The 10,112-nt window shown below is 44.3% G+C and overlaps 1 protein-coding gene across 3 annotated transcripts in view; it reads right to left on the reverse strand.

Annotated features, from left to right (window-relative positions):
* Positions 1-5,986, reverse strand: part of LOC105475040 (versican) — a 110,687-nt gene extending 104,701 nt beyond the window's left edge. Inside the window, exon 1 of one of the 3 annotated variants that reach the window (XM_011729980.3) lies at positions 5,508-5,986. The gene's annotated coding sequence lies outside the window, so the exon portion shown is untranslated. The remainder of the gene's footprint in view (positions 1-5,507) is intronic. The other 2 variants (XM_011729978.3, XM_011729979.3) reach the window with 2 other exon arrangements.
* Positions 5,987-10,112: the final 4,126 nt, after the last annotated feature.

The raw sequence follows: 10,112 nt of genomic DNA on the forward strand, positions 1-10,112 counted from the left end.
ATTCCCTACATTTCATATTTGATTCATCTTACATTTCTTTTACGATGAGAAATCAGGTAGAGACTGATTCTTATTTTGCGTAGAGACTGATTCTTATTTTGCATGGACCCATCAATGGTCCTGAAACCATTTATTGAATAATTCTTCTTTTCCACTGAATGTCCAACTTCATTTAAGTCAATTTCTGGAATCTGTCTTCTGATTAATGAAACTGAACAATTTTAAAAACAATATGCCCCTCTCTGATTTATTTTATAGGTTTAGTAGAAACTACATGGCTTGGGTAATGCGGTTATTATTAAAATTATAGAATTAGATCAGTATGAATCCCACAGACACAATATATTATCATCCCTTTATTGTATAGTTTTTCAAAGTACTTGCTCTTTTGATCTTTATAATTGCATATTCATTCAATAGATTATGACATTAAACATCCAAAAGTAGTCTTTGCTTGGTTTTCTCAGCTAGTGAGTTCAACTCAAACTTTCTGATTCCAAGTCCAGTGCTCATTCCACTATACCTCAAGTAATATCAAATCAATAATTTAATAATAAAAATATTATATCAATATATGTGTTTATTGTAAAATATGTAATCTCATTTTACAGACATAAACACCTCTTAAAATCCTTAGAAGAATGAGGTAGGATGTATATATATGTGGAAAGTATATACATTTGTATCCTTTTATAGATGGTAAATCTACCCAGAGGTGTGTTTCAGAAAACAGAACTGACACATTAAACAAAGATTCTTTGTACTGACCTCTGAAATACAACCACCTCTAACACATTCAATGGTAAGAACTTAGCAGTGTTTAAAAACCCTGTACACACACACACACGCACACATACACACATGCACAGAAAGAGAGAGAGATTTTATATATATGTACTTTACCAAGTCTAGGCTACAAGAGGAAACTGGCAAAAATTCGCTAATTGAAATGGAGCTTGGCCAAGACATTCATCTCTAATCCCCCTTTTTCTGATTCCAAATCAGGGAGAGTACATGCTTTATGTTTTCTGGTAAAATACAGACCTATGTAACAATCAGTATATTTTCTCAGACCAGAGTAAGTAACTCCCAACAATGAGTGTTTGTCAGTCCTAACTGGTTTCTCTAGGTGGGTGGTGAAAAAATACCTTACTACATACAGTCATTAATTCTTTCCCTCAAAAGAACCGTGTGTCTTGAGAAGCTCTGCTCCATCACAGGGCAATATCCCATTTTAAATACAGTGTTTACCGATGTTTGTCCATGAATGACGTCAACAAAAGTGTTTAAATCCCACCAGGAAAAGAGGGCTTAGTTGCCAGACTTTGGGAGACAGAGTTAGTTGATCTTTGTGCTCTCAAAGGTTCTGTTACTCAATTAAGTGACCAATCATTAACTCCAAAGTATTTAAGCCTAATAATGCAACAAAGGAGAGAACAATGGATAGTATCTTTAACATTAATCATCGTCACCTTTGGTTTAGCTGTTTCAGTCCTTTCCAACCAGAATTTACAAGTGTATAGATACAGGTATTCTGGAATATCAAAGGCATCTCCCTCCAGTTTGCAAACACAGGGAAAAAGAAGAAACTTACATCTGTAAACCTATGTAAATCTAGGGGGTTTCCTTTCAAACCTCGTTTTTTTGAAAGCAGGAAATACAATTTAAAACCAACTCTGTTTTTATCTACCAAAAGAAACAGAACTTTGAGTTCTGACATAAATCCTAAATGATTGTCTTGAATCTCATCCCGCTTCCTACCTAATCTTCTCACAAGAAGATTAAGGACTGTGGACTTGGTGCTGGAGGAAGTAATTGCTCAAACACATTGGAATCCATTGGAACCGGCAGACAATATAATTCTAACATATTTCTTTCTTTACTCAGAGCCCAGAGCAAGAAGTCAGACTCTTGGAGACCTTCTCCCTGATGTACTTGCTCTTAACATTTCCAAGTTACAAACTGGGAACCGCTTCTATCTCAGAACACTAATTGTTGCTTCCATTGGTACCTTCCTATTTTTATATCACACTCACAACATCCTGTTTTAGGACTTTATGTATTTTCAGGATGGGTTTGGCAAAATTGTCAAGAAGTACTTAAAACAATTAGGTCACAGCTTTCAGCAGACAAAAAGAAAAAGACGTGGATGTTAGCTACAGAATCTGAGGTGATAGAAGAGATCTTTAAAACCCAGTTCTTCCAATATAGAGCAAAATGGGAGGACTTAAAATGCAGCTCTAAGTAGCACCGTCTCGTCTGCGCCAAGCTTGTCCAGGTCTCCAGCTCAGCCACTCCCTAAATAGGTGCTGAGCTTCCAGTCCCCGCCAGGTCCCCGCTAAGGCTCCTCATTGACGCACAGGAACCTCAGTGACACTCGCAGCCCTTCCATATTTGTCCCCATGAAATTCTATTAGTCTTGTCGAATGGCAATATTTGCCATTCCAGGCGAACTCTTTATGATAGTCTGGAACGAAATTAATCTGTTAATTGACTAAAAATGATCTTTAGACTGACGTGAATGTATTTAAAAAGTCAACAAATGGAACACAGTATAAAGTCGTCACATTTTTCTGATAAAAAGTTTGCTTGGAGTAAATGTTAACCTCTCCCTTGCCTCAAAACAAAAGCACTATGCCCCTCCTACCACTCCCAAGAAGCAAGCAAAAAAACTTAAAACAACAACAACAACAAAAAAAAAAAAAAAACAAAAAAACACCCTTCAACAGCCTTTTAATAAGAGTGTTTAGCGCGGTCTGGATGCAACTCGGGTCAGCTCCAGACGCAGCCGGCCCGGAGCCCTCCGGGCCAGGCCACTCGGAGCTCTCGGCTAAGCCGGGCCCCGCCTTCCCCGCCCCGCCCCCATTGGCCTCGGTGGGTGGGGGCCTCGGCTGCGCCGACCGCCTGTGCGGCTGTACTGCAGTCTCCGAGCCCAGGAAGTCACACCCGTCTCGGGCTGGGAGCCGAAGCTCCAACCCACGTGGCGGCTGGCGAACCCAGCCGCTGCGGGTAGCGCCCGTTGCGGGTCCTCCCTTGGCGCGGGCTGAGCGAGTGGGGACGGCTCCCAGACCCAGCCCCTTTGGGCGGGACTGGCCCACCTCCGCTCGTCTGGTTCTTTCCCACCCTTCCATCCCGACACGCCTTTGCAGTCACATTTGTTGCCGCTGGGAAAGAAAAAAGAGTATCCTAAAATGAGTCTCAAAATTCAGACCCAAACCCCGAAACGAACCCTTCCGGTCCGTTCCTGGCTGTTTGAATGCCGTCTGCCCCATCTCCGTTCCTTTCTTCTTTCCCTCCCCTCCACTGTCCTCTTTCCTTCCACTTCCCTTCCTTCCCTTTCTTTTTTCCTCCCGCCGCCCGCCTTCTCTCAACTTTCGCGTCTGACGCGCGCCCTTAAGTTGAGGAAGTTTAAGTTTTGGATTAGAAGCCCTTCTTTTGCAATATCCTGGGGCGGGGCCCTAGCCTTGGGTTCAAGTGGTTATGGGTTTTGAGAGCGCGGCATTTGTATTATCTTTCTTAAAGACGCACAGGGTGGCGCGTCGAGACCTCTGAAACCTGGCCCCACCCAGGCCATGTGCGTTAGTCCACTAAGCGGCGAACTCGACTCAGGGCGCCGCGTGCGTTCCAGCCGACTCGCGAGAAGGCGTCTCTGCACTTTGCACATACCAAGACCTTTTTTCAGGGTCGTCCAAACCCCTAGATGTACGCCGCAGATTGTGGAGTGCAAAATGAATGACTTAAGGGGAAACTAGGGCCTTCCATCCTTGAACACAAGGTTGTGAAAGCTGCTCGCTAGGTCTGGGGGGCTCGTTTTTCTCAACCCGTGCGGGACTTGTCCATTAGGGGGCGCCCACACCCGCCGCAAAACTCCCAATTCCTAGACATCTAGGTTCTGCAAGTCCTGTGCGCTGAACTGGGGGCAGATCCGAAGGAGCGCACCGCCTCCCTCGCTCCTCCCTCCCTGCTGCCTTGGAGGACGGGGAAGGCAGGGATTTCACACTAGCCATTCATTTGTCAGCTGTGGGGGAGGGGACGCAGAAGCTAGAGAGACAGAACAGAGGCTGGGAGAGGGGAAGGGAGGCAGAGAAGATGGAGACAGAGGGAGACACAAAGATGAGAAACGCGACCGAGAGAGACTCTGCCGCGGGTGTGCGCACAACTCTCCAGGCACCGTGTAGATTTCTCCCCCTTCCCGCAGCATCTTCCAGGGACATGCAGGACTTGCCGAGACGCAGTTGGATTGGAGAGCAAATAGTTTAGGCTATGACACTATTTTTGTACCCCGCTCTCCGTTGCCTAACACCCAGACCGCTCCACGCCCAGTGACACAGACCACGAGCCAGGACAACCCGGATGCCCTCGGTCCGCATGCACCAGGGATGTCGCCCTACAACGCCCACGCCTCTGCAGGACAGTGGGGCGCTCCAGCCAAGGACGTCCCCCGGGGCTCCCGGCACACGCGCGCGCCGCTGCCGCTAGACCTGCCAGTAAAGTTGCTCAACTAGAGCGGAGAACTAGGAGGGGGTGGGGGATATGTAAGGAAACGGAGGACTCCTGTAGTCTGGGCGAGAGCACTGGACCCAGAGGCCCCTGATGCGGGTCCCCGCGCCACCTTTGTCTGCAGTGCGCTCTGGGTGCCGGTTTGCTTGTTGAGATTACTGCACATCCCTGCCGGTTCAGAACAGGCTTTTCCCGCCCAGGGGCCTCTCAGACCTCCGCGGAGCTCCAACAACCCCACCCCCCATCCTCTGCTCCTTGCCTGCTGGCCCCTTCGCACCGCGCGCAGGACAAAAGAACCCAGGGGCGCCGGGAGAGAACCGTGACAGTCCCCAAGTCGTCAAAGAGACACGGCGGGGATCCTGCACCTCCCCCGGCCAGACCTCCTCCCAGACTGCCTGCGGTCTGAAGGGGTCAGGTCCGCGCAGGTCCCAGGCTGCTTGGGCGCCGGGTCGCACTGTCAGGAGCTGCCCGGGAGTGGCTTTCCAGGAACACCAGGCACTGACCACACACCAGGGGCTGGGAAACCAGGTGGCCTGCACCAAGGCGGCTTCGGGGACTTGTCTGTGGCAAGTCTTGGTAGTCCCCATTCAAACTTTTGCCTCGAGCGTGTTAAGAACAAAAAAAAAAAAAAAAAAATCAAAGTGCCAAAGGTCCCTCTCTTCTCTCCAGCTCAAGAACCCACCACTTTTCTATGATTTCTCTACAATTTATTCCCTCCCTTCCCCCAATTCCGTTAGTCATTTTACCCCCACTCCACCCTGCGTTTCTTTTGTCTGAATCTTTTTCAACACCAAGGTCCCTCTGTATCCCTCTCCCCAAAAGCCCTTTTGAAAGTTACCTGCATTTTTTAAGTGCCTACATTTTCTTAACTTCGCCTTACAGCTCCTTGCCTTAATTAAAGCCTTCTACCAATTGCAATGTACTTCTTTTTTCTAAGATCGTGGGGTTTTTTCTATAAGTTTTTTTGGTTTTGTTTTTTAAGGGGGGAACAAAAGAAACATGATTACCTTCGAAGGCGGCTTATTGCAGTTTGGGGGGAAAATTCACTGCAGCGCTGCGCGACTGGGTTCGGCGTTGCCCAGGCGGGTCACATAGGAAGCGTGGTGGCCCAGGGAAGGGTGCGGAGGGTGCGGGACGGTGCTGGAAGAAGCGGGAGGATGCGGGGCTGGCCGAAGATCTTGGTCCCAGCTCCTGTCCACAACACCTAATGTTCTCGGTTGTTGCGTCCGCACGCCTGGAGTTCTTCCCCAGAAAGGCTCGGGGCAGCTCGCCTGCAAGTTCAAATGCGGGTTGTGACACCCATCATCATTATATCACTGTACCGTCAGAGCCGAGGAGGAGACTCAGAGAGAAGAAGGAGGAGGGAGAGGAGGAGGGTTCATTCACAGGCTCCAAAAGCGCTCCACAGCTTCAGCCACTCCTAAGAGCCCAGGCTTGGAAAGCAGGCGGAGGGGCGGAAAGGCAGCTCCCCGCGCCTGCGGTAGGGACCGCCTGCCTCCCTCCCCAGGCACTCCCACCTCTTGGCGTTTCTTCCTGACAAGAAGTACCAATCGGCTTGGGGACAGCAGCACTCCCCATTCAGGCACTCACTCAGTAACATCGCTCTGCTCGCGGAAACCATTGCCCTCCCACTCCTTCCCCACCCCCACTTCCCCGCCCCCCGTGCAGCTAGTTCTGGGTTAGGGGAAAAGAGCCCCCAGGCTCTTAGGGGGCAGGCCAGCAATAGACAATTGAGTACGATCACTTCTTCTCGGGAGCATACAAAAGTGTAAAATCAGCAAAGAACTTGGTTACAGCGTGTTTACGCGCCCACAGAGCTTGCCTGTCCCATCAAAGGGAAGTGTCAGGCTCAAGGCTCCTGCCAACCTGAAAGAGACACTAAGAAAACGAGATCCTTCGGAGACCTAGAGGGAAAGTGTAAGAATTCCCCACTGCACTCCCAGGGAACTGCCCAATGGGGAGCCCGGCGTCAAAAGACCCTGGTAATAAAGGGCTGGACAGGAAATTCGCCCAGGCAAATCCCTTGTCGAATTCAAAGAGAATACTTTTCCTCCGCCACAAATCTCTCCCCACATAAGTCTAGATTCTGCTTTCTTCGTTCTTCCTTTCATTCAGTCTTTCCAAGTATCTCTGAGTACAATATTTGATAATTTTCCTGAGTAACAGGGACTTCTTGGAAGTATCAATCACCTTTCATGCTGTCAGGAAATAAGACCATAATCTTTCATGCGTTTATGCGATTTTTTTCTTCAGTGAGGCCCATTCCACTGTGTAAACGGCATCAACACATGGAAGAGTCCCGTGCATTGTGCTACAAAAGATTTCCAATAGGACCTTATAGAGCAAAGGGTCAAACAGTTGACACAAAGGATTTCTGTCCCCTTAGAAAAGAGGGACTTTAGATTTTCCTTTTCTTTGAAGTCAAGTATGAGTTTATACAATAGGAACAAAATAAATCCAAGGTGCACATCAGTATAACACTAGGGATACTAGAATGGGTGGCAAACTTTTCCTTCTACACAAATAAGAAAGTATCCTCACAACTCTTCTCTCTGAAGCCTCTACTTAGAAAATTATATTAAACATGGGACCTCAGAACAGTAGTGATTAAAGATGAAAGCCAATTTTTCCTCTCAACTCCTTTGATTAGTTTGGTTTAAACTTACACTTTAAAACTCTTAGTAACCTAGACTCTTATGCATGCACATTTATAAGATTTATTTTATATTTTGTAATTTGTAGGCATTCAGCGTGGTCATTGATTTTAAGTGATAAACAGGTAGAAGACTTGTCAGGATGATTTCAGGTCTCACAATGTGCATCTTTCATTTCTTTTGTTATTTATCAGCTCACTGCCGTGAGTAACATAACTATCAGTTACATCATTTGGAAATCGATTTGTTTTTGCAGTGAATTATTTATTCTTAGTAAATTTATTGTACTACCATTGCAAACATTGAAATTTGATTTCATCAGATATTTAGAATGATAGTCACAGAGCAGAATCAGACTTCAACCTTCATGTATAACATGTAAGCAAACTAAGGTGCAGAAAGTGACTGTCCCAAGGTCACACCATTAATAGTCCAGTCGTCTTTTCAGTGCTTCTCATAGCAACTTTAGATTCAGGATTGCTTGATTCAGGAAGGGGGAGAAATAAAATAAAATGAATCTTCATGGAAATAAATACTCCAGACATTAAGGTAGACCTTTCTGTGAAACACTCCAAGATACGGATTTTTATTCTCTTTCTTAAATTTGAGTAAATCTAGTTGAGCTTCAAAGAGTTCAAGTAACCTGCCCAAGGCGTTTTTGTGAGTGACAGATCTGCCAGTCTGAAAAGTTTATTATCTATTATCCTTTTGTCCCTTTATGATACAGTTAAGTAAAACCTTTCAACAAAGGAGAACTAGAGCAGAAACAAGCAAGTAATAGCAGATTAATGCCCATTTTTAGGGAAATGTTAATAGTTAAAATTCTCTATAAATAATGCCATCTGTACATAATGGAACATGGTTGAAAGTGATGGGTTAGATACTTTTTACATTCTGGGATGTTTTCATTTATGTTGCCAAATTTGATTCTCTAGTCCTCCAAAATTTACAGTTTCTTTTAATGCCAAGAGATATCACAACCCTTGACCGAATAGTTCTACAGGACAAAGGCACTTTCTCAGAGCTGACTTAAGGAATTAGAATATGCACAATGTTGAAAAGCTTTATACTGCCTGTCTTCTCTCTTCTTTGACTTGTAACATTATTATTCAGAAAATTAAATACTTCTTCAGGTTATCAGATAACTAAAATGAAATTATATCCCATGGAGATCTTCTTTCTGTCTCTAGGGCAGACCTTCCCCTCTAGCTATCTAAAATAGAGAATGGATAAAAAAGAAAAAGGAAAACATACTGGGTATATTAAGAATAGAGTCTACGGTTGTATTATTATTTCTATGTAACTGTTTTTAATGACTTTCTTTCATCAAGAGAAAGAAAATGAGAGAGCATTTATTTCTGATTCTCCAATGCCTGACAAAACTATCAGAAGTTTTTGAATGGGAAAATATATTTTTTTCAGGTTTTATAACTAAAATTGTATTTATTTGTCCATTACACTCAAGTATGAATCAATCAGTAATTAAAATCTTATTCTGTGAGTCCCCCTTTAAATCATGTCCTTGTACTGGGGATATTCTTTATGAAAACTCCAAGATCCCAGGTATAAATAAAGCAAGATCTTCATTCACAATGCTTGTGTCTGAAAGAAACCATAAGCCAGAAGCTATGTGCCTTGCTTCCTTGCTTTGATCTTGTCTTTGGGATCTTGGCTGAGCTCAGGGGCAGCAAGCCAATGACTTGGAGAGGAAAGGTGTAGATGGCAGATGTGTCTCCAGGGAATTTTATTATCTTCATCTAAACCTCCTTCCGAGGTTCTTTAGGATCACATTTCAGACTTCTCCTTTTTTATTGATCAGGTGAACTGCTCTTAGACATGGCATCATCTATTGCTGCTCTAGGGATGACAAGATTCCAGTACCATTCAAATTCAGAAAACAAAGAGCTTAGTTTCAACTCCTTGATCTGACTGATCCTAGGCACGATGAAGCAAATTATCCTCTCTGGATGATGCAATAATGCTACAGATTAAAAAATGTACTTTTATTAACTTTCAAAGACCCTAGAAAAAGGAAGCTCATCCTCTAAGATTGTGTTATAATTTTAAAAAAATAAAATAAAATAAAACACTACAGATTAGGGACAGACATTTTATCCAGCACTTTGAATTCTCTTTGGCTTTCTAGGAAATACAGAAATATAAGGTCTTTGTTGCCTTCTTTTTATTCTTAAAAAAGAAATCTTGCAAAAGGCAAGGTGAAGGTGGCAATCTCATTGTGCTTTAATCTGAAGTATAAAATTGGTCTGATAAATTAAACACAGACAAATTTCCTCAGAAAGCCATAAAACATTAGATTTTTCCCAGAAATCAGATATTGAGTTTTTGCTCGCCAACCCCCAAATCAAAATGTTACAGTAAAATGTTTGTTTTAATAAATTTTTTTTCTCCTATGCTGTAAATGTCCTCTTCATGGTTGAGCAGATTTCTCTAGAACTTAACTGAAAGACCATCTACATCACGACAGAACTATGCAAGCCAAAGCCAAGTTCCAACATGGAGTGATGGGAGAGGCCGGGCTGCCGAGAGGAGATGACTTCATTAGTGAGAAGAGAGGCTCTCTGAGTCTGTCCTCAAGGCAGCCAAATGGCTCAGCACATCTGCACTCACCCTGGGAGGCTGCCTGGAGCAGAGCATCAAAAACGCTATCTTTTTTATAAAGAAAAAGATGAAGGCATAAAGAACGCAGTCCAACTAAATTGAATCAAAGATTGTATCACTCTTACTCCCTCCTTAGTCACTTTCTCAAAGTCTTTTTCTTCCCTCCCCACAGTCTGAAAAATATAGGTCATTTTTATAAAGCATTTGTCTGACTGGAGCAAGACAAACTGAAGAGTCTGGTTTCTGAACACAAGGAAGCGGTAGAGATCTTAGAATCAATGAGGCAGGGCGGAATACAATGCAGAAGGTTTCTTAAGAGGCAGAACGTTTGCAGTTGCT

This window comes from Macaca nemestrina, chromosome 6, assembly GCF_043159975.1.
Source record: "Macaca nemestrina isolate mMacNem1 chromosome 6, mMacNem.hap1, whole genome shotgun sequence".
Classification (NCBI taxonomy): domain Eukaryota; kingdom Metazoa; phylum Chordata; class Mammalia; order Primates; family Cercopithecidae; genus Macaca; species Macaca nemestrina.